The sequence below is a fragment of the Ailuropoda melanoleuca genome, chromosome 12 (genome assembly GCF_002007445.2).
Source record: "Ailuropoda melanoleuca isolate Jingjing chromosome 12, ASM200744v2, whole genome shotgun sequence".
NCBI lineage: Eukaryota > Metazoa > Chordata > Mammalia > Carnivora > Ursidae > Ailuropoda > Ailuropoda melanoleuca.
Genome location: NC_048229.1, coordinates 54,126,600 through 54,151,769, shown reverse-complemented (window position 1 = coordinate 54,151,769; position 25,170 = coordinate 54,126,600). Strand labels below are relative to the sequence as shown.

At 37.3% G+C, this 25,170-nt stretch overlaps 1 long non-coding RNA gene across 2 annotated transcripts in view; it reads left to right on the top strand.

The window, feature by feature from the left end:
* LOC117795161 overlaps positions 1-25,170 on the top strand; it is a 26,858-nt gene extending 1,688 nt beyond the window's left edge. The window contains exons 1-3 of one of the 2 annotated variants that reach the window (XR_004619001.1): positions 47-473; positions 1,502-1,604; positions 25,018-25,170. This is a non-coding gene — a long non-coding RNA (uncharacterized LOC117795161). Of the gene's footprint in view, positions 1-46; positions 474-1,501; positions 1,605-25,017 lie in introns of those variants that run through there. The other variant, XR_004619002.1, reaches the window with a different exon arrangement.

The following is a 25,170-nucleotide window of genomic DNA, read 5'->3' as shown; positions in this document are numbered from 1 at the left end:
CGCCCCGCCCCCGCCCCCGCCCCCTCCTGGCGCGCCGGGTGCGCAGACCTCCTGGTCAATGGGAGCGCAGGACTGGGCCGCCCTCGCCGCGGTCAGGTGGGCCCCCCAGCTCGCGCCCTGCGCGGCCTCGTTCGCTCTCCCGCTTCCGCTCCATCTTGGCTCCAGCAGCTCGGCTTTTTGGTTACTCTCCAACTGCCGGGGCCGTGGCAGCTGGGACCAAGTGACCTCAGCGAACGCGAGGAGACAGTGGGTCAGAGTAAACCCGCGTTCCCGAGAATTCGCTTGGGGCGTGGGGACAGATGCGGACTGTCCGCTTCCGGCGACCCACAAACATTAATTGAGCACCTAGTATGTGAGAGAGGAAGCTGTGAGGAGAGGAACACAGCAAGATGAGACAAAGCCAGGGCCTGTTCTCAAGGAGCCTCTGCCTCCCTGTGCCGTCGCGGACCCTGCTCCGAGATTCCCGGTCATAGGTATCAGCGCCGGAGACAAGTCCCACCCTGGGAAGCTTTCTGGTTGGGAGGGACAGGTTTTCATGAGCTCCTAGCACATGCTTACGCTCAACGCAGAGTTTAAACGCTTTTGCTCATTTTGAACCGTTTGGTGGAAATCTTTGCGTTGAATTCCCTTGTCCTGCCCCTTCCCCAAAACGCAAATAAGTAAAATGAATTTTAAATAGGTTTTTGGTGAGAGAAGAGATTTTCTTCCTTTCGTCAATTTTTTAAAACACTTTACCCCCACCTCTTTTTCAAATGAAGACCCAGAAACCCCGGCCAGTTATTTAGCATACAGCTAATCAAATACCGAGGAAACACGTACACATTTGCCAAAAATCAGACATGTTCTGGGTGGTCGGTCTCTGAGATTTTGAAGGAACTAGTTCTCACTGCACAAAATGGTTTTACAGTCAGTTCCAGCAGACAGCCCCAGGGGCCCTTCTAGAGAAAGGGGCCAATAGGAAAGGTTGCATGGGGATAGGACAGGCAAGAGGCCAGTGGAAAACGTTTTTTCTAACAGTTGGGCACTTCTGTGGCTCTAAAAGCAAACTTGTTTGTTTCAACAATAGAAAAAAGCATCCCTGTTTTGGAAATGTTACCCAGCATAAAAATATATTTGCAATGGGGGTGGGTGGGGGACGCAGTTAAGGCCCACCCAGAAGAAAATATTTTTTCCCTTGAATTTTTTAATGTGTTATTTGTCTCTTTCTATAAATAGCTATGTCAAAGTTGTGTGTAATGCAATTTGAATATTTAAATTTGAATCACATTTTATGTATTCTAGGAAACTGACAAAGGGCTCCTAAAGAATTTGTTTTATAAAATAAATAACTTCTTCCCTACCTCCCCTGACCCCAGCCTCCTTTGGTGTGTCTCTGGGGAGGGGAGCTTAAGGGATAAATCTGGTTTGCTTAAAATGAGTATGTCACTAAAAATCAGCCTTCCAGATCCAAAATAGATCTTAGGTACCCAACATTCTATAGAATCTATTATTTCTTCTACAGGTTACTAGGATGATTATGCACTCTATCTGATATAGGGAAAAAATTCAGCAACTTCACCCAGATTCTGCTATCCCTACAAGGCTGCGTCTGAAAGACCAAAGAGGTAAGAATATAACTGTTTCTTTGAAGATGGTGAGTCAGTCTTACATCTTCATACTCTTTCACGTCAAGTAGTTTTTATGATGTTAGGCTGCTGGGGAATTGTGGCTTATATGTAAATCAAACTATCCTTGCTTTTAGTTATATTTATTCCTTCTTGGTATCACACCTAGTGTGGTGAAGGCATAGACCTGTTTTTTTGTTTGTGTGCGTGTGTGTGTGTATTTACTCAGTACTTATTAAGCATCTATCTGCCATGTACCAGGTAAAGTTCTAGGCACTATAGATGTTGTATTTCAGGTTTGTCTACCCTGTTTTCTTTTTCTGGGTCACTTTGCATCTTTATAACTGGGCTTCATAAAACAACTAATAATAATCCACTTCATCTGTATAGTGCTTTATAGCTCACGGAGCACTTTTGTAAAACTTATCTCTGTGGGGAATGTAAAGGCGAAGTGGAAAGAGCCAGATCAGTCTGGGTATCCATTTTACAGTTGAGAAAACTGAGCCTTTGAAGGGGCAAATAACTTGTTCAAGGTTAGGCCATCATTAAGTAATAAACCAGAGGTCCTTTTATAAGTTTGTGGACTATTTGGGCAATAAAATGTTATATAAATATATAAAGCGTACTTTCTAGACTCTGAGAAAGCTCATAGCCCCAGAACCCACACATATCTGCCCCCCCCAAAGGAAATGAAGATGACAACATCCCAGTTCTCTGAGAGTTGTGAGTAATTAGATAATACCGCAAGTGTTTAATTTGCCCACAATTAATTCCTGTGGGAATGGGGAAATTGCAATCCTAACATCAGGACTGATCAAGGACAGTTTCCATTTGTTTTTATTTTGTATGATCCCCAGAATTACGTTTCTCTGATGATTGCTTTTGGCCAGAGAATCATGCGCATTTACCAAACCCTCAGTCAACTATCCCCCTTGCCGTATATACGCACACACTGTTCAGCATATTTTAAGTTTTAAAAGTAGGTAATTAGAATGTTCTATATACTCTCTAAAAGGGGCAACGCAAGAGCCTACATTAAGTTACTTTTTAACTACACGTGGCTCCTAATGGTGAAGGACTGTAATATATGATACATGCAAGATTCCCCAGTTCTGACTTATAGAACATGGTCTCTGATTAGATGAGCTGAATTTCCCTATTTCTTCCCATTTGTGATTACTTCAATTAAATATGCATATGATAATGTACTGTGTTTAATATATTGATTTAGATTCAAAGGAAAGTTTAGGTAGGTATAATCTTGGATTCTTGAAACCCAGGACTGTTTTTTCAAAACCAGAATTTGCTGGGGTGCTACTTAAAAATTCAATTACCCTTCTTACTTCTTCTATCGAGTCAGACTCCTCTGCAATCTGCATTGATAGCCACTCCCCAGATGATTTTTTTTGTATACAAAATGCTAGATCTTATACATTATACAGAATCTGTGTGTGCCAATTAATTGTGCTAGGAGCTTACTTTTTTAAAGTTCAAATGTCTCACATGTTTCTGAATTCAACTTTATGTTTACTAGTTTTGTATATTTTTTTGTCAAAGGAAAATATAAAAATTGCTATTCCTTATGAACACCACTGTCATGGGAAGAAAATAGGCTAAAACATGTGGTTCATGAGCTAAATGAATCCATACCAAATGTCAAGTGAATTAGGCATTTTAGGGAGAGTCATAGATCACTAGAGATTTTAAGTTTCCCTGCTAAGGGTTTCTATTATGAAATTGATAGCTCACAATCTAACTTAGTGGCCAATATAATTTAAAAAATGTCTGGGTTGGGCTAAGAGATGACCTAGTGTTTTCTGATAGTTATCTGGCATTAATGAAGGAAGATGCTTTTTTTTTTTAATCAAATTTCTGTTTATGTCCCTAGAAGACGGGCCCCCCTATTTAGTCCATATTTACTTCTCTGATATTATTTTGAGCACATCTCTCAGACCTATCAGAGCAGGGGTTCTCAAATGGTAAATGGTGCTAAGAATTACCTGGGGTGCTTTAAAAAATGTGGATTCCTGGGTCCCATCCCTAAACTTTCTGAATTAGTAAGTCTGAGATGGGACCTGGAAATGTTCATTTTTATAATCAGACCTTCTCCCCTAAGTGATACTGATGCACTTTGGGAAACACATCCCTGGAAACACATCAACTCCTTCGAGGCGAGGGAGTTGTCCTATCACTTTGTGTATGTCCCAAAAGGTCAAGCATGGCCCACTGTCCACATGTCATCAGTCAGTACTTGTGAACCACATTCACCTATCTATAGGCAAGGGTTAAATCAGATCATTTATCAAAGTTCTCCCCAACTCTGAGACTTTTTGATTTTTCTAATAGAAATTTTGTGACTTGATGATTTGGGAAGATTTTTAAGATTGAGTAAGCTCAAAAAGGTAGTGGTTTGTTTTCAAATCAGGTTCTGAAAACTGAAATGATACTGACTTTAAATAAACAAATGGGAGATTTATTGGCATTTGGGAGCTGGTGAGAAGAGAGCATATGCCAAATGTTTTTGAAGAGTCTATCATAAAATTCTTTGCTAAGTTTTGTGTCTTGTTTGTTATTTTGTTGAGCTCGTGAAAAAAAAAAAGTAGTTTCTTTATTTATAATTGTTAGAAATAAAAGATGCCATGGGAAGAAATAAAGGTTTCATGTATTTTTAAATGAAGGGAGTCGCATGAAGGTGCAGATTAAGACTTGTAGGTGATTGAATTGAGCTCTTAAGTTATTGAAATCCATTATGTGGTCACTCTTGAGAACATTATTTGTTGAGTGTACTTTGATGGTTCAAGAACCCCAAAGAGGGTGTGCTTTGTGATTTTTCTCAATTTAGCATAGCAAGAGAATCCCCCAGGGATGCATTTGGCTTATACTGAGTGGAAAGTTTGAGGGGTTAGGACTAGTGCTTTCACATTGATAAGATTGACCAAGAGCTGAAAATGAAGTTGGAAGCTTGGCTTAATATGGAGGCATCACCTACCAGCCATGGTCTGTGTTAGAATTTTCTTGGAAAATATTTCTTTAGAAATCAAGATTCTTATTTGTTATGATGGGAATAATAGTACTTTTCAACCTCCCTGGGCTGAAGTTGACAGATAAGATTAGCAGGTACGTGTTTGTAAAGTATTTATTTAATACTTACTAAGTCCTTCAGAAGACAGGAGATTTCCTGACATGAAGATTTCTTGCATTATTTATCAAATTTTCTATCTCCATAAAGCCTTTCATGCATGCAGCTCCAATACGTTTTAGACATTATCTCATTAGTCTTCTGTAAGCTTCAAGGTCCAACGAATTATCATCACATTGGTCTCTACAAATAGAAATGTTTTTCTTTGTTCCTGTCAGTTGTATTTGTGAAAGCAAAAAGTAGGTGAATTTTTATCTGAATCCTGTTAATCCCAGTTTGAACTTGCTGTAACAAGTATGACTGGGGGACAGGATAGGGAACGTTAATTAATTCAAACTTATTAGAAGTGGGTTGAGGGTTGAAGTAGGTTGACCAGACTGATTAAATTTTGGGACCTGTCTCCATCCTCTACATGTGATTTGGGGTGTTCCCAAGCCTGCCAAATACCGAGAACATGCTGTTCCAGTCGGGTAACATTGTCTTCATTTGAGCCGACATTTGGGCATGCTGTCTGTTCCCCAAAGGCCTGAAAAACTCTGACCTCTGTGACAGAGAAAAAACATTTTAATGAAATTCCTATGTGTGTGATGGGGGCACATCCATAAAATTGAAGAAGGGCAATTCAGAAAGAGACACATTTTTAACCAGACACCTATCCCATAAGGACTTTTAGCTAGAATCATTCAGAGCTTCAAGTTGGAAGAAAAGAACTGAACTGATTTTCCTCTCAAACTGTCCGTATAGTCTGGTGCCTTTCTGCATGGCCACTGTAGCTTTCGGAGAGGGCTAGGAGTAGAGGAAAGAAAAGGGAGGAGGAGGACTCTGAATTAGTTATATCTATTATAAATTAAAAACAGTGCTGTTCCTAATGACCAAAGAAAGGACATACACAGATCTCAGTAAAAACACTGGATGCAGTAGTTAAAATGACCAAAATTAATGAGGTGGATGCCCAAAAGCAATCTTAAAAAAAAAAAAATCAATGGTGCCATCTCAGATTAAGAGGTGGGGTGAATGGGGCATGGAAGGAATTGGTCAGTTTGATCATCCTTTCTTTTGATTCTACCACCTCTGCTTCTGTTCTAGGAAAGAATCATTTCTCTTTCTATTTTGTCTCTCCCACCTCTGCTCCACTCCTGTACTTGGCTTTATCCCCCCACCCCTAAACATTTCTCCTGCAAGAAAATAGTGATAAGAAAGACATTTACCCTGTCATTGCCTTTATTTATTTACTATGTGTTCAGTGTGTGTGTACCATGTGCCAGACTCTGTACTAGGAGCTGGGAGTAAACTTGGAATACAACACACATGGTCCCCTGGCAGCATGATACACATAGTCTCTGATCTTTGAATTATACCAAACTCTTGTACAGTATTTGATTTGATCCTTTTAACAACTTTGAATTAGTCAACATTTCTATTTACATTTAATGCATAATGAAGTTAAGCTTAGAGAAGTTCAAATGATTTACCCAAGACCAACTTGGTAAATTTTGTAATCAGAATGGTCACCCTAATTTTCTACATTCCAAGACAGTGGTCTTCCTGCTATATCATGCTACTTCCCTAAGATCCAAGGTTCAAAGATTATATCTAAGTTGCTCTTTGAAATAGACCTAGACCAATTGCATTACTCACATTTTAGTTAGTTTTTCATTTACTCAATAATCCTCCCCTGCACTATCAGATATTATTGATCATCATAAATGGACTTTATCCAAGCAATTCATGATCCCATGATATTTATTCCAGTAAATGATTCCTGGCTCTTAATACAGAATTAATTATTTTTGTAGTGCACGATTATCAGAATATTCTCCATGTTTTGTGATACCCCCTCTCTCATAAAGATAACAAGTAGAAACCAGGCATAGATGATGTAGAGCTGTCAAAGGAAGATAGTAGAAAGCTTTAGTCCCAATGGATTTGGACAAATAATAAATGAAAGTTATTTTGAAAACTAAAAGGAAGAGACATCAAGAAAGGTAGCAAGAGTAGAAAGAATACTGGACTGGGAATCAACAGACAGAACTTTTAGTCTTGGTTCAGCCAGCTTTGGGACATTCAGTTCTTTTTCCTGGACTTCATTTCCTCAATCAAGGAATTGAATTTCAGGCACCTATTGTATTCTACATACATAATTCTAAATCTAAGTTAAGTGGACAGAGATCCTGGAAAGTGACATTGGGAGGCTGTAGGAGGCAGATCAATAGATCCCTCCAATGGAGCAAAACAAGAATGTTACAAATCCATTCAGTCCTTGAATCTGAATCCGCCTGTTACACTTTTGAAATGGTTCCCTTTTCTCTTTTCCTCCCTTCAGATCAAGAATGAATCTTTAATACTTCTTATGGCATTTCCTTTAGAAATAGAACACCTTTGTAAACAAAACAAGCCAGTATTATGAAGGGACCTTAGCTTGACTTTGATTTTTCAACTTAGAAGTGACACGACACCACTCCTAGATATATATACTGGAATTTTTTTTATGCCCATCCTGAAAGGTTTTCTCCAGATTGCCTCGTAGTCCTTTCAGCACAGCAGGCAGATAATGGCTCGTAATCACCACCCAATTGATTTTGAGAGTATTTCTTTGTGGGTGAATGCGATGAGTGGGGAACATCCCACAGGGCTGGAGAGGGATAGCTAAGGGAGTCCCATAGATCCAGGAGTGAGACAACCAAAGGTGCAGAAAAGCTTGACAAGGGGTTGGCCTTCTCTCAACACCCTCCACTAGATCTGTTGAGTCCTGCCATTGTGATTTTCTCTGGCATTGGCTCTAACAGTTCTCCCAGTGCTTCACTTACTTCCCACACCCCCAGAGTACATCTGCCAGATTAGTAAGCACTCTGTTAGAGACTACTAGTTGCTCCCTGCCTATTTGCAGAGTTTCAATGAGGGAATAGAAGAATTCAGCATATGCTTTCACAACTTTAGAGATACAAAGCTCTAAGCTTACAAGAACCAAGGATTTATGGATTCATCTAATAGTGAGGAAAAAAAATAAAGTTTCCCTTTTACTACAAAAGTAATCTGTTATTTTAAAGAAAAGTGAATTCAACAGAGGATGCCTGGGTTCTCTACCTTAGAGTGGCTAGGCTGCGACATTTCAGACTTTCTAGGAGGTGAGGACGACAAGCTGTTGACTCCAGGATCCAGTTGCCCCTTGCTCCTCTTAGGGAGCTATTCTATTTAGGATTCAACCTCTTTCACAGCTAGCTGCCTACATCATAACTGCTGAGAAGAACCACTGTCACCCCTGTGACAACATCCTGAGGCTTATACCTGGAACAAATCAAGTAGGGAATGGGAAGTTGGGTCAGATAGGTCCTTTGTAGTCTTGCTCCCTGGGGCAAGCTAGCTCTTGTCATGGGTCCTGGACTGATCCAGTCCATGAGCAAGGAAATCCAAGAGCCCCTAGATGTGCTGCTTGGTAGCTGAGCATCAGATCGGTCTCTGTGCTGGTCCTTTTTTTGAGTTAACCCCAGTACAGAATAGCCTCTCACTTTGGTTCCAGTAATCGGTCTTTTCGGTTCTTTCTGACCCTGCTTTGGGACTGGTATTCTACTTTGATCCTTTTAACTTTGTAGAAATTAGAATCCAATTCTTAAACCTAAGTCTGCATGACTTACTACAAGCTGCCACATCTCTGAAGTCCATCATCTGTCTGTTTGAAACTTTACCTATTGCTAATCCCCAACTCCTAACACATCTCTGCAGTTGGTTTCCATCTTTTGACATTGTAGGACCTTCCTCCCACTCCCATAATGGTCCACATGAACTATCTGCTTACTGCCAGATTCCCTTAACACCATGTCTTGGCTGCATATTTGGAGTTTTTCCTTTTGGTACCTATTGAGTGGATCTGTTATCCTGCCCAGTTCCACTGGGATTGTCTATAGTCATTCTCAAACTTTAATGTGCATAAAAATCACCAAGAATGCTTATTAAAAGTGCAGGTTCTAGGGCTTCACCCTTAGAAATTGTGATTTAGTTATTCTGAAACAGGGCTTAGAAACCTGCATTTAAACATATAGCTCTGAATAATTTTGAGGTATAAATAGTACAAAAACCTCACTTTGGCAAAATTGGTCTAGTCTCTGGAACTTGATCCTTAGGCTCATCCCATCATCAGCCAAACCTGATTTTGACAGATCATGAGAAAAATCACTTTTCCATGAGGATTTTCTGAATCTCATAATCATTGTTACATTTTAGGATATTATTTTTGTTTCTATTTTCCTGCTTACTAGAAACTTTACAGACATTCTAATTCCTAGCTCTTGAATCTGGCTAGTAAATCATTTAAACATAGTACAATTTAAAGAGTTCAAATTTTGCTTTACACTTTGGGCTCTGACTTCTCTGTGTTAAAGATAACTGAGTGTTTTAGAAATGCATGAATCAATACCTCCAGTGTAGCCTGCATTTTAGGTCAATGGGGAAATGTGTCTTCCTCTTCTTGGTCTGGATTCATGCTTAAATATTGCCCTCATCCTGTGTCTATGTATGACATTATAAGAGTAACATAGTTCATGTATAGATTAGCATAAAGAGGAAGGAGCTGGACACAGGAGCTCTGGAGACAGAAGGAGTCCAAGTGCAAGAGAACTTCTCTGTTGTATGGTTGTGCTTATGTGAGGCCCACCCTGGTCCAGAAGCACTATTCCTCAGATTCAGGGTAAACATTTTTGGAAAGAATACTTCAAAAAGCATGTTGTGTACCTCCTACTCCATTATATCAGGTGTGTGAAAAGGCACTCCCTATCATGTAGAGAAAATTCTGAGTCATTTGGGACCCCCAGGGGACATCAAGAAACCTAGGGAAAGAGTTCTGTTTCTGGTTAAGATGGAGTAACAGGTACTGCCTATTCATCCTCCCACCTGAAACAACTAGAAAAAACACACAAAATATATAAGAATGTATTTTAGACCTTGGAAATCAGGCAGTGAAGGACACTGATTCCTGAGAGACAGGAAACAAATGAGGTAACCCTATGATTGCCATGGTTTACTGCCTTGAGGGAATTTTCAGGCTGTGGTACAGGGAGGGAGAATCCAAGTGGAGCTCAGTAGACTCCCTGGGTTGAGAAGATGTAGTTGAGAATCCGGGAGGACCAAGGAAGCTAGAGTTCTCATGACAGAGCTCTGGAGGGGAGAGATCTGTACACAGAGAGAAGTCTGGATATCTGCAGAGTCCCTCTTGAATATTCAGATTGCTAATTGGCAGATGCATGTGAGGAAACTGCACAAGAATGGGAAAGAACCGTCAGAGATGATTAGAGGGAACGGTGGCAGCACTTGCACAGGTCCAATAATAGGGCCTGTTCTTATTAGCTAGACCAGAACATCTCATAATTCATGGAGTATTTGAGAGAGTACTCAGAAGGGTCTTGTTTCAGTAGTGGGGAATAATCAGTTTCAGACTAAATGTTATATTGATCTACCCAACAAGCAAGATCCAAAAAGATCAAACTGTTTCCAAGGAACTTTATTGTTATGAAATAAAGCTCAAGAATATTTTAAGAATACAAAAATACTCATCACCTAACAAGGTAGTACTCAGAATGTCTGACATCAAAACAAATATTACCATGCATTCAAATAAGCAAGAAAATCTGATCCATAATATGGAGTACAATCCATCAAGCAAAACCAAATTAAAACTGACACATATTAGAATTAGCGTAGAAAGACAATAAAAGTTATTAAGTGCATCTTATCTGGAAGTAGAGACTTAGAATATGTTTCTTTAAATGTATAAATTAAATGTCTAGAGATGAAAATTATATTAGATGAAAAATACACCAGATGGGATGTACAGCATATTAGATGTTAAAGAAAAAAGATTAATGAACTTTTAACATAAAATACAAACTATTCAAATGAAACACAGAGAAAAAAGAAATTTAAAATACAAGGCAGACATAAATCATACCTCATCAATAATCATATTAAATGTAAATGGACTAAATACTCCAAGTAAAAGGCAGAAATATAACCCAACTATATACTCTTTACAAGAGACACGCTTTAGATTCAAAGACACAAATGCATTGCAAATAAGAGGATTGGGAAAAAAAAGATATACCATGCAAATAGTAACCAAAAGAGAGCAGTAGGGGCTACACTTATATCAGACAAAATAGACTTTAGACAAAAATTGTTAGTAGAAACAAAGAGGGATATTTTATAATGATAAAAGGAAGATATAACAATTTATAACATTTGGGTAAAAAACAATTACAAACTTATATACACTTAATAGTGCCTCAAAATACATGAAACAAAAATGGACAGAATTGAAGAGAAAAATAGACAATTCAATAATAATGGTTAGGGGCGCCTGGGTGGCACAGCGGTTAAGCGTCTGCCTTCGGCTCAGGGCGTGATCCCGGCGTTATGGGATCGAGCCACATCAGGCTCCTCCACTATGAGCCTGCTTCTTCCTCTCCCACTTCCCCTGCTTGTGTTCCCTCTCTCGCTGGCTGTCTCTATCTCTGTCAAATAAATAAATAAAATCTTTAAAAAAAAAATAATAATAATGGTTAGATGCTTCATTATCCAACTCTCAATAATGAGTGAATGATTATGCAGATCAGCAAGGAAATAGAAGATTTGAACAACATATTAAGTCAGCCAGGCCTAACAGGCATCTATAGAATACTCCACCCTGAAACAGCAAGATTCACGTTCTTCTCAAGCCCACATTGGAACATTCTTCAGGCTAGACCAATGGTAGGCCATGAAACAAGCTTCAAACTTAAAAAGATTGAAATTAAAAAATTGAATAAAAAGGAGCATCTCCAACCACAATGGAATTAAATTAGAAACCAATAACAGAAAGAAATCTGGAAAATTAACAAATATGTGGAAAATAAATAACACATTTCTAAATAATCAATGGGCCAAAGAAGAAATTACAAGAGAAATTAGGAAATATTTTGAAATAATGAATGTGAAAACACAACATGCTAACACTTATGAGATTCAGCTATGGGGTGCTTGGAGGGGAATTTATAGCTATAAATGCCTGTATTAAAAAAGGCAGTATCCTCATCTTCCACCATAAGAAGCTAAAAGAGAAGAGCAAACAACCCAAAGCTAACTGAGGAAGGAAATAATAAGAGTGGAAATAGAAGAAATAGAGAATAGAAAAACAGAGAACATCAATGAAGTCAAAAGTTGATTCTCTGGAAAGATCAACAGAATACAAACATTTTACTTAGACTGATCAAGAAAAAAGAGAAAAGACTCAAATTACTAAAGTCAGAAACAAAGGAAATTATCATTAATTTTAGAGAAATAAAAGAGATTACAAAGGAATGCTATGAATAGTTGTATGCCAACTAATTAAATAACATAGATGAAATGGACAAACTGCTGAAACTGACCCAAGAAGAAGTAAAAAATCTGAGTAGACCTATAACAAATAGAGTTTGGATTAATGATTTAAAATTTCCTGGGGTACTTGGCTGGCTCAGTTGGTAGAGCGTGTGACTCTTGATCTTGGGGTTGTGAGTTCAAGCCCCATGTTAGGTGTAGAGATTACTTAAAAATAAAATCTTAAAAAACAAAATAAAATAAAATTTCCCACAACTCCCAGGCTTAAATGGCCTCACTGTTGAAATCTACCAAACAGTTAAAGATGAGTTCTAATATTTTACAAACTCTTTCAAAAAACAGAAGAGGAAGAAACACTTCTCAACTCAATCTATGATACCAGTGTTTCTGTGATACCAAAACCAAAGATATCACAAGACAACTTCAAACAAATATCCGTTGTGGATATAGATGTAAAAATCCTTAACAAAATACTAGCAAACTGAATCCAGTCATATACAAAAGAGATGCACCATGACAAAGTAGGATTTATCTCAGGAATATACCAAGGTTGGTTTAATATCTGAAAAACAATGTAATACACCATTTTCATAGAATAAAGGACAAAAACATGATCATCTCAGTTAACACAGAAAAGGTATTTGACAAATTCCAGCACTCATTCATGGTAGAAGCAGTCAGCAAAGTAGGAATAGAAGAGAACTATATCAACCTGATAAAAGGCATCTATGAAAACCCTGCAGATAACATTATATTTAATGGTGAAAGACTGAATGCTTTCTTCCTAACATCCCAAAGTTAGGATGTCAGCTGTCATTCTATTTAATATTTTACTGGAGATGCTGGTTGGGAAATTAGGCAAGAAAAAGAAATAAAAGGCATCCAGATTGGAAAGAAAGAAGTAAAACTCTCTATTTGTAAATGACAAGATCTAGCAAGTTTGCAGGATGTAAGATCAATACACAAGGCAGTTGTATTTCAGTACACTAGCAATAAACAATCTGAAGATGAAATTAAGAAAATTTAATTTACAATAGCATCAAAAACAAAAAAAATACTTGGTAATACATTTTTAAAAAAAGAAGTACAGGACTTGCTCATTGAAAACTACATAGTATTGTTGAGAGAATTTAAAGAAGATCCAAATAAATGGAAAGATACCCCATGTTCATGGATTGGAAATATTAATAAGTATTATTATTATTAAGATGGAAATACTGCCCAAATTGATCTCCAGTTTCAACGTACTCCCTATCAAACTCTCAGTTGGCTTATTTTGAAGAAATTGTCAAGCTGATCCTAAAATTCATGTAGAAATGCAAGGGACCCAGAATAGCTAAGACAATTCTGAAAAGGAAGAACAAAGTTGGAGGACTCATACTTCTTGATTTTAAAACTGAATACAAAGCTGTAGTAAGGAAGCCAGTGTAATACTGGCACAAGGACAAGCATATAGAGACATATAGATCAATAGAAAGGGATTAAGAGTGCAGAAATGAACTCTTATATTTATGGCCAATTGATTTTCAACAAGAGTGCTGAGATAATCTAATAGAGAAAGAATAGTCTAGATAGGTTAAAAAGAATAAAATTGGGTCTCTACCTCACACCAAACACAGAAATTATCTCAAAATGGGCCCTAGATCCAAATGTAAGAGCTAAAATAATAAAACTTTTAGAAGAAACCATAGGAGTAAATCTTCATAATATTGAGGAGATGCTTTCTTAGATACAACACCAAAAATACATGGGGCTCCTGGGTGGCTCAGTTGTTAAGCGTCTGCCTTCGGCTCAGGTCATGATCCCAGGGTCATGGGATCAAGCCCCACATTGGGCTCCCTGCCCCACTGGGAGCCTGCTTCTTCCCCTCCCACTCCCCCCTGCTTGTGTTCCCTCTCTCGCTGGCTGTCTCTCTCTGTCAAATAAATAAATAAAATCTTAAGGAAAAAAAAAACCCACCAAAAGTACAGGCACAAAAGGTAAATAGATAAGTTGGACTTATCTAAATTAAAGCCTTTCATGCTTCAAAGGACATCAAGAGAGTGCAAGACAACCCATAGATGGGTGAAAAATATTTGCAAGTCATATATCTATTAAGGGACTTATCTCTAGAATATATAAAGAACTCTTATGAATCAATAATAAAGAAGACAAATAACCCAGTTTAAAAATGGACACAGGATCTGAAAGATATCCCCCAAGAAGATATACAAATGGCCAATAAGCACATAAAAAGATATTCAACATCATTAGCCACCAGAGAAATGCACATCAAAACAATAATTAACTACCACTTTACACTCACTAGAATGGCTGTGATAAAAAAGACAATAAAGTGCTGTGAAGGTGTGGGAAAGTAAAATGGTGCAGCCACTGTGGTAGTTCCTCAAAAAGTTAAATACACTTCATGACCCAACAATTCTATTCCTATTCCCCCCCAAAATGAAAACGTACATGCACACAAAAACTTAATCTACATAGCTGCATTATTCATAGTAACCCCAAAGTGGAAACATGCCAACTGTCAATCATTTGACGAAATGATAAAATGTGGCATATCCATACAATGGAATATTATTAAACCATAAAAGAGAATGGAATAATTATACATACTAATACATGGATGAACCTTGAAAACATTATGGTAAGTGAAAGAAATCAAGCACGGAAGACCAAATATCATAAAATTGCATTTATATGAAATGTCCAGAATAGGCAAATCTATGAAGATAGAAAGTTAATTAGTGGTTGTCTAGTGTGGGGGAGGGGGAGGATGGGGAATTACTGTTAATGTGTTGCTAGGCATAATAATGGTCTCCAAAGATGTCCATATTTTAATCTTTAGACCTTGTGAATATATTACCTTACATGACAAAAGGGACTTGGCAGAAGTGATCAAGTAAGTATATAGACCTTGAGATGGAGGGATTATCCTGAGTTACCCACATAAATATCTAATCACATGAATCTTTAAAATGGAGAACCTCTCCCATGTTTGGTCAGAGAAGGAGATATGAATGGTCAGAGACATGCAATGTTGCTGGTTTTTTAGGTGGAGAAAGGGGACCAGGAAGCAAGAATTGTGGGTTCCCTCTAGAAGCTGGAAAAAGCAAGGAAATGGACCTTTTCCTAAAGTCTCCAAAATGGAATGCAGGCCTGCCAACATTTTAATTTTAGCCCAATGAGGCTGTTTCAGATTTCTGACTCCAGAACTCTAAGATAATAAATTCGTATTGCTTAAGCTACCAAATTTGTGGTAACTTATTGCAGTAGCCATAGAAAACTAATATAACAGGTATCCTTTGGGGATGATGAAAATGTTCTAAAATTATGTAATGGTAATGGTTGGACAACTTTCTGAATATGATAAAAATTATTGATGTGTACACTTTAAACAGATGAATTTTAACATATGTGAATTATGTCTCAGTAAAACTGCTTAAAAAAGAGAAGAGCATCAGTGAAGAGAGCCAATATATTTATAATTTGAGTTCCCAGAGGAAAGGCAGAAAAAATACTTAAAGAAATAATGACCAAAAGTGTTCAAATTTTGATGTAAACTATAAACCCATAGATCCAAAGATCACAGTGAACACCATGCATGAGAAACTTGAAGAAAACTATACCAAGGCTCAGCTCATCATAATCAAACTACTCAGAACCAGTGATTAAAGGAAAAACTTAAAGGTAGTCAGGGAATAAAGATGCATTATGTGCACAGGCACACAGGTAAGGATGAGAGTGATTTCTCTTTGGAAATGAGAGAAATAAGATAGTGGACTGATATCTTTAAAGTACTAAAAGAAAAATACTGCTAACGTGGAATTCTGTACCTACAGAAAAAAAATTCTCCAAAAAATAGAGGCAAAAAAATCACTTTCCCAAAAATACAAAAGGTGTAAGTATTTTTTACCAGTAGACCCACACTACTAGAAAGTCTAGTAGGAAGTTGTTCAGGCAGAACGAAAATGGCACCAAGTGAAAATAAAGATCTACAGAAAGAATTAACATCAGAATTGGTAACTACATGAGTAAATATATAAGATTTATTCTTATTATATAAATTTATTTGGAAGGATTTATTATCTAAACATAAATATTAACAATATGTTGTGGGGTTTATAGTATATGTCAAATATATGGCAAAAAAAAAGGTAGAAGGGAAAAAATAAAAATATGCAGTTTAAAAGCAATAAGGCTCTTTCTTCCATGTAAACTGATATATTACTGGAAGGTACACTGTGATTAGTTAAGGATGTATACTATAAACTCTAAATCAACTGCTAAAATGTAAACTAAGAGTTATAGCTAAATAAGCCAACAAAAGACATAAAATGGAATAATAAAAACTCAATTCAAAAATAGGTTGAAAAAGGAAAAGGGAATAAAGAATAATTGGGAGAAATAGAAAATAAATAGCAAGATGATAAACTTAAACTGAACTATATTAGTAATCACATTAAATGTAAATGGCCTAACCACCCCAATTAAAAGGTAGAGATGGTCAGATCAGATTTTAAAAAATGACCAAATTAGATATGCTGTTTTTAAGAAACACAATTGAAATATAAAGACATGTGTAAGTTTAAAAGAATGGAAAACTATATACCATGCTAACATTAATCAAAAGAAAGCTGAAAAGTCTACCTAATATTAGGCAAAGTAGATTTCAGAGCAAAGAATATTACCTGGGAGAAAAGAAGGTCATTTCATAATGATAAAGGGATAATTCATCAAGAAAAAATATCAATTCAAACTTTTATGCATTTAATTACACAGCTTTAAAATATATAAGACAAAAACTGACAAAGAAGAAATCTTCCATTACAGTTGAAGTTTTCATAAGATTCATAAGTGATTCATAAGATAGAAAATTAATAACAATATAAATGACTCTACAACCACTATCAACCAGCCTGACCTAAATTACATTTATAGAACACTTTCCTCCCCAAATACTGAATACAAATTCTTTTCAAGCACATATTCTAGGCCATAAAATATATTTTCATTCATTTAAAAAGATTCAAATGCTGTGAAGTATATTCTCTAACCATCTAATGATATCAAATTAGAAATCAGTAACAGAAAGGTGTCTCAAAAATCCCCCAATATATGGAAACTAAATACCATACTTCTAAATCACTGTGTCAGAAGAAGTCAAGAGAGAATTTAGAAAATATTTTGAACTGAATGAAAATGAAAACATACCACAAATTGTGGAATGCTCCTAAGGCAATATTTAGAGGGAAATTGGTAGCACAAAATGCCTAAGTGAGAAAAGAAGAAAAGTATCAAATCAGTAACCTAACATTTCACCTTAAGAAACTAGAGGAGTAAATTAAACCCAGAGTATGCAAATGAAAGGAAATAGTAAAGATCAGAACAAAAACCAATGGAATATAAGACAAAAAATAGAGAAACCAAAAGCTGGTTCTTTGGGAAGATCAATAGAATTGATAAAACTCTAGTCAGACTGACAAGGAAAAAAAAAGATATAGGACATGAATTACTAATATCAAGAATGAGAGAAGTGATGTAAGTAGATTGTGCTGGTATTAATAAGGATAATGTGGGAATACTATGAACAACTTAGATGCCAATAAATTCAACAACTTAGGTGGAAATAGAAAAATTTATTTTTAAATACACAAATTACCGAAGCTTATTCTAGAAGAAATAGATAACCTATATGTTACTGAAATTGAATTTACCATGAAGAAAATGGCAGGCCCAAGTGGCTTCACTTGGGAATTCTACTAAACTTTTAAGAAAGGAAAAATACTAATTCTCACAGACTTCCAGAAAATCAGAGATGGGAATACTTCCCAACTCATTCTATGAGGCCAGCATTACCCTGATAACAGAATCAGACAGACATTACAGTAAGAGAAAATTACTGATCAATATCCCTCCTGAACATAGATACAAAATTCTAAAGAAAAAGGAACTTATAATTCTTTACACAAAGCAAAACTCTAATGCCTCTTCTAATTCTTTGAGGTTTTTGGTAGACAGACACATGCATTTATATTTCTAACAAAGTTTATACAGTAGATGTACATTTTAGTATTTCATGTTCCCAAGAAACTAATTCAGTGTGAAGAAGCAACATAAAAAAGCCACAAACAGAATTGGTTTTGCCCCCTGGGAGAACTTTATAGTGGCTTTCACTATGTAAAGACATGAGACTGGCCATGTCTGTTTTTATATCATTTAATTTATTTGACACATCCAGATAGAATTTAACTTTAAGGTGAGCTTATTTTTTTGTTTCTTTGGCTATCATTTTTGCATTTAAAAAAATCATCCATAATTAGCACACATAGTTTCAAGATTTTAAAATTCATTACTATGATTTATTCTAGAATATTTTAAATTTATGATATTTAGACATTATTTCACCTACCTTTGTCTCATTTCTCCTGAATTCTGTCAGGGTTTGCAGCAATAAAGGTAAAATAAATATATTGTATCTATATTTTAAAAGTTTATTTTTATATTTTGTTGATGGCCTAATATATTGAATAAATTTATTTAATGCTTTATATTTGTTATGTGCATTTTTTCGTGATAATCTTAACAGGTGATAATCTTAAGTCTACTCATAGAATGATGAACCAAGTATGTTTTATTTGTATATTGTTTTACTAGAAATATGTTGGTTAACTTTTGAATTCATGCCAATCTGTCAATTAATTGGGTTATTTAAAGGTTGTATACAGTACTATCCTTGGTCCACACAGGTATATCTGGCTTTATTTTGTTACTTTTCAGTTTTCACATTTGTTTTAACCCTTCTCCCTGACCATATAAGTGCTTTTTAAAAAGCAAAGATTCTAGCAACATTTCTAAGCGCTTGCCAATACTGTTGTTTAATCATTATTATCACTATTTTTTATTTTGAAACTCTGAACACTAAATTAGCTCACAATATCTTATGAAAAATACATTGCAATCTATTGTTGTAAACATAGCATTACCATAAACACTGACGCTATTGGTGTATAATCATTTAGATAAAATTATGTTATGGTAAAACTACATGTCACTTAATGAAGCAAAAGCTATTTGGTGATACACTGAACATTTGATTGTGAAAATTCCGAGTACCTTGATTATGCATGAAGATGATAAACAAACTAAGGATATAATTGAAGGAAGTGCTATCTTGACTTAATGGCTCTTCAAAGGTTATATTCAAATAATTATCCTTCATTTTTGTATTGATAAAATAATGAAGTTAACAAATGGGGCCCTAAAACTGTTTTAGAAGCCACTACTATGACAACAACAATCATCATGTTAACAAACTGTAATATTGCTACTAGTACCACTATTTGTTGAGTCATTGGGTCAGTCAGGCAAAAATCACTCTTTATTTTAATCCTCACCACACTACTATAATGTGAGAGTTGCTATTCTCATTATATATACAGGGGACAGTCTCTCAGTTTTCTTTTGTGGAACCACATCTCCTCCATTGTTAATCCATTATGGTTTAGGTGGGGCTGCTCTAGCCCTGGGTGCCAGAGGGGACAGCAAAGCTTAGGACTGGCCAATTTGAGAACCTCCTCCCACTAGCCACAATGTTTGCTCTAAGGGGGCAAGTGACTCAAGCCGAACCAGTTAAGATTTCCCCAAGACTGTTTTTTTTTTTAAAATTTTTATTATGTTATGTTAGTCACTATACAGTACATCATTAGTTTTTGATGTAGTGCTCCATGATTCATTGTTTGCGTATAACACCCAGTGTTCCATGCAATACGTGCCCTCCTTACTACCCATCACCAGCCAATCCCATTCCCCCACCCCCCCTCCACTCTGAAGCCCTCAGTTTGTTTCCCAGAGTCCATAGTCTCTCGTGGTTCATTTCCCCTTCTGTTTACCCCCCTTCGTTCTTCCCTTTCTTCTCCTACCCATCTCCCTGCTATTTCTTATGTTCCATAAATGAGTGAAACCATATGATAATTGTCTTTCTCTCCTTCACTTATTTCACTTAGCATAATCTCCTCCAGTCCTGCCCATGTTGCTGCAAATGTTGTGAAATCATTCTTTCTGATGGCTGAGTAATATTCCATTTTATATATGGACCACATCTTCTTTATCCATTCGTCTGTTGAAGGCCATCTCTCCTCCTTCCACGATTTAGCTATTGTGGACAATGCTGCTATGAACATTGGGGTCCATATGGCCCTTCTCTTCACTACATCTGTATCTTTGGGGTAAATACCCAGTAGTGCAATTGCTGGGTCATAGGGTAGCTCTATTTTTAACTTTTTGAGGGACCTCCACACTGTTTTCCAGAGTGGCTGTACCAACTTGTATTCCCACCAACAGTGTAAGAGGGTTCCCCTTTCTCCACATCCTCTCCAACATTGCTGTTTCTTGCCTTGTCAATTTTTGCCATTCTAACTGGCGTAAGGTGGTATCTCAATGTGGTTTTGATTTGAGTTTCCCTCATGGCTAATGATTTTGAATAGACCAGTGGAACAGAATAGAGACTCCAGAAATGGACCCTTGGCTCTATGGTCAACTAATCTTTGACAAAGCAGGAAAAAACATCCAGTGGAAAAAAGAAAGTCTCTTCTATAAATGGTGCTGGGGAAATTGCACAGCTATATGCAAAAGAATGAAACTTGACCACCCTGTCACACCATACACAAAGATAAACTCCAAATGGATGAAAGACCTCGATGTGAGACAGGAATCCATCAGAATCTTAGAGGAGAACATAGGCTGTAACCTCTTTGACATCAGCCACAGCAACTTCTTTCATGACACATCTCCAAAGGCAAGAGAAACAAAAGAAAAAATGAACTTGTGGGACTTCATCAAGATAAAAAGTTTCTGCACAGCAAAGGAAACAGTCATCAACCCACAGAATGGGAGAAGATATTTGCAAATGAAACTACAGATAAAAGGCTGGTATCCAAGATCTATGAAGAACTTCTCAAACTCAATACACGAGAAAACAAATAATCAAATAAAAAAATGGGCAGAAGATATGAACAGACACTTTTCCAATGAAGACATACAAATGGCTAACAGACAAATGGAAAAATGTTCAAAATCATTAGCCAAGACTGTTTCTGGAGCTGTTACTACTTTCAGTAACAGTATGGACTATCTCAGACAAGACTGCAGCAAGATCAGATAGGTCATTCAGAATGGGAGATCCAGTTGCTAGTTATAACACTCGTGCTTCCCATGTCTCTAAAGTTATGATGGAAGGTTGGAAACACTCACAGGTACACCTGAGCCTTGCTCATGTAATTCATGTTGGCAGCATAAAGTGGACTTTTACATGGGTATCTATTTAGGCCTCACGCTAAGCCCCAAATCAGTGAAATCATGGCTTTTACATGCTGGTTATATTTTTTTCTCATACGCGTTAAGGTAAACACATAACCATTAAGAAAATATCTATGTACCACCTAAAATAATTTCATGTTTTTTATGGTCTCCCTAACCATGTTGTGGGAACTACTGGGCTAGAGAAGATACTGTGTCATCCAGTATTGTTGAGGATGCTGCTCTTGTTTGTGCATCTGTGTTTCAGGTCCTATATATATATTTCTATTGTAGCAGCGTGCTTCCAAAACAAAACAAAACAATCTACCCTGAGCAAATGGGGGTGGGGAGGAAACACTTTAGATTGTATTTGAAGTCATATTTTGAGCCAATAGGAATATGAAGTAGTTATGAGGTGGTCTCTTTTGCATATTGATAACATTTTTCTCTTGTAATCCATACCATATCTCTGGAGCCTTACCTATAACTCCGGGCAAAAGGAGGCCACAGTCCAGAAGCTCCCAAGTTAGGATATCCTTCTCTCACTTTCCTATTCAAATACATCCTTTCACTTTTTTTTTCCTTCTGTTTATTCTTACAGGTTAAGCTCATGAGGTCAGACTCAGGTCTATTTGCTTTTCTACCATATCCATAGCACCGTGCCAGTGCCCAGTACAGAGTAGGGTCTCAATGAAAATTTGTTGAATGAATGAATGAATGAATGAATGAACATGTTTATACAAAGTCTTATCAGGTGAGCAGGTCAAATATCATTGATTGTGGAACTGAGGCACTGAGTTATGAGGTGCCTTTAATGTCGTATGATCAGTGACAGATTTGGGACGTCTATTTTTTATCCCTTCATAGTGTAGCTCCCTGAAATAAATTTGTTGAATAAATAAGTTAATGAAACAACAATATATACTGTTCTCCTAAACACACTCAGACTTCGTTGGATAGAAAAGAAACATTTTATTTAATTAAAAAGTTGTTGTTGGGGCGCCTGGGTGGCACAGCGGTTACGCGTCTGCCTTCGGCTCAGGGCGTGATCGCGGCATTCTGGGATCGAGCCCCACATCAGGCTCCTCTGTTGTGAGCCTGCTTCTTCCTCTCCCACTCCCCCTGCTTGTGTTCCCTCTCTCACTGGCTGTCTCTATCTCTGTCAGATAAATAAATAAAATCTTTAAAAAAAAAAGTTGTTGTGGGGCGCCTGGGTGGCACAGCAGTTAAGCATCTGCCTTCGGCTCAGGGCGTGATCCCGGTGTTGTGGGATCGAGCCCCACATCAGGCTCCTCCGCTATGAGCCTGCTTCTTCCTCTCCCACTCCCCCCTGCTTGTGTTCCCTCTCTCGCTGGCTGTCTCTATCTCTGTCGAATAAATAAATAAAATCTTTAAAAAAAAAAGTTGTTGTTTTTAGAAGAGGAACATTTTAAGGAGAGACATACTGCCTTCGTAGCTAATGTTGTTAGGAACTAATGGGGAGGGGCATGGGTATAGGAATGAGGGAGAGAGAATGGGCAGATTTAAAATGATTTAAATACCTTAGAAATAACTGAACGTATTGTCAATTAATAAGAGTACTTTAATGACAGAATGGCAGTGTATGCCTTAAACTAGCTCACAGGCCAGTTTTTGTCTTTGTCATAAAATGTGATTGAAAAGATACTTGTTTCCTGCTGGAGAATGCTTCTTGTGAGATCTATATTTTGGTCCACAATGCGCCAAAACATTTGTGTCTATTTACCTTGAAAAAAATCCCCTTCAGAGATAGCATGTGGAGAAGAGCCATCTGTTCAGGATTACACTTCTGAACGCGCTGACTCTGTATATGTTAACTGAAAAAATAAGGACTGTTTCCCCATTCATCTATCAACACTATGGTAAAAATGTACATATATTCTAGAATGCATTAGTAGCTGTTAATTGGCTATTGAATAACATGTTAAGCCAGGAACGCGGAGTCTGTGTATTCAGTTGCCATTTTACTGTTTTTACTTTGCCACCAGACTTTGGAACAAGTCATTAAATGTGTCTTACTTTACAGTATCTGATGTACATATGAAGAACTAAAGAGCAACAACCCAACCCGAAAGGAAGCATTTTGTGTTTCATTACAGAGCAATTTTACAGCACAAATAGAAATGATTGCGAACCAGCCAAGAGGTTTTTTCCGGTTACTTTGTTTGATGAAGTTTCTTTACTGTACCTTCAAGGTCACCCTCATATAAAGAAAACAGAGGTAACATCTGGATTTCAAAGAAAATTAATCACTTCTTCTGAAAGCTGTCCAATTACTCTGTTAGAGGTGTCATTATTAAGAAATTAAAGTGAGAGTATCAGTACTCCCTTCCTAAGATTCGATTGAAGAACCTTCTGCATTCTATCTATAGTTTGGCTTTTGTGACCTTGAACACATCTTCTTAACCTTTTAAAACTCATTTAAGCTTGTCTCCTAGAGGTTTGTTTGGGTTTAGAAATACTTTGACATTTTTGGATTAAGTGGTGAGGTGGATGGAAGCTTAAGGAGGCTTGGAGACTAATGAAATATTTTTATTGTTCTTTTCAACTTTCTCCTCTGGAGGATCAAGGAACATTTTATTCTTGGATCATTTACTTATTCACCAAACATTTATTGAGTACCATGTACCTGATGATGACTGGCATCCTCTTCTGTTCCTCTGATGCTGTGCTATTAGATGATGCTTCTGAAAACACAGCAAAAGGCTTTTATTTGGAATGTGAGTGCATGGTGGCTGCTTGCAAGGACTTCCATCCTGCTGTCTAGGCAAGAGCAGAATGTTCTGGCCCTCCATATATGATGAGTACTGTATCATATACTGCTTTATTGCATTTAAATGTTTCACAAGCATTTGTTATTGGAAGGTAAGCTCCTTGAAGGAGGAAATCATGGCTTATTTTTCCTCCATTTCTCTACTAAGTATAAAACAGTAGTGAGGGATTCTTTACCCAGGAATTCCAGATGAATGGGCTTCATTGGACTTGTGAGCTCCCTGAAATTGCAAGAATTATTATTATTATTTTTTTTTATTTTTAAAGATTTTATTTAGTTATTTAACAGAGACAGCCAGCGAGAGAGGGAACACAAGCCGGGGGAGTGGGACAGGAAGAAGCAGGCTCCCAGTGGAGGAGCCCGATGTGGGGCTCGATCCCAGAATGCTGGGATCACGCCCTGAGCCGAAGGCAGACGCTCAACGACTGTGCCACCCAGGCGCTCCTGCAAGAATTATTTTTGTATGTGCAGTTTTCATTAGAGGCTCAAGGGCTAGCCACTAGAGGATAATCACTCTAATGGGCTTTAGATGAATACTTGAATGGTAGAAACTACTGAAGACAGTTATGACCTCGGTATACAAGAAAGTGTTGTGGTTGAAAGGCATGCTTGGTGATGGCTCTCCGGTTCCCTAGCACTGGAGAGGGTCAGTTAATAGCTGGGTAACCCATCAGTGATAATATTGTTGGGATGTTGATCTACTCTTTCTACTCTATTCTGTGATAATAACAATTTTCATTAGAGAATACTTCTAATTCTTCACACTTCCCTCTGACCCCTCATATCCATTTTTGCGTGACTCACTCTTTGGACTATTTTTATACCTAAGGAATCTTTTTTGACAGATAACCAGAGGCCTACAAATCAAGCTATGAGAACTACGACTTCAAGAATATGTGTGAAGGGGCGCCTGGGTGGCACAGCGGTTAAGCGTCTGCCTTCGGCTCAGGGCGTGATCCCGGTGTTGTGGGATCGAGCCCCACATCAGGCTCCTCTTC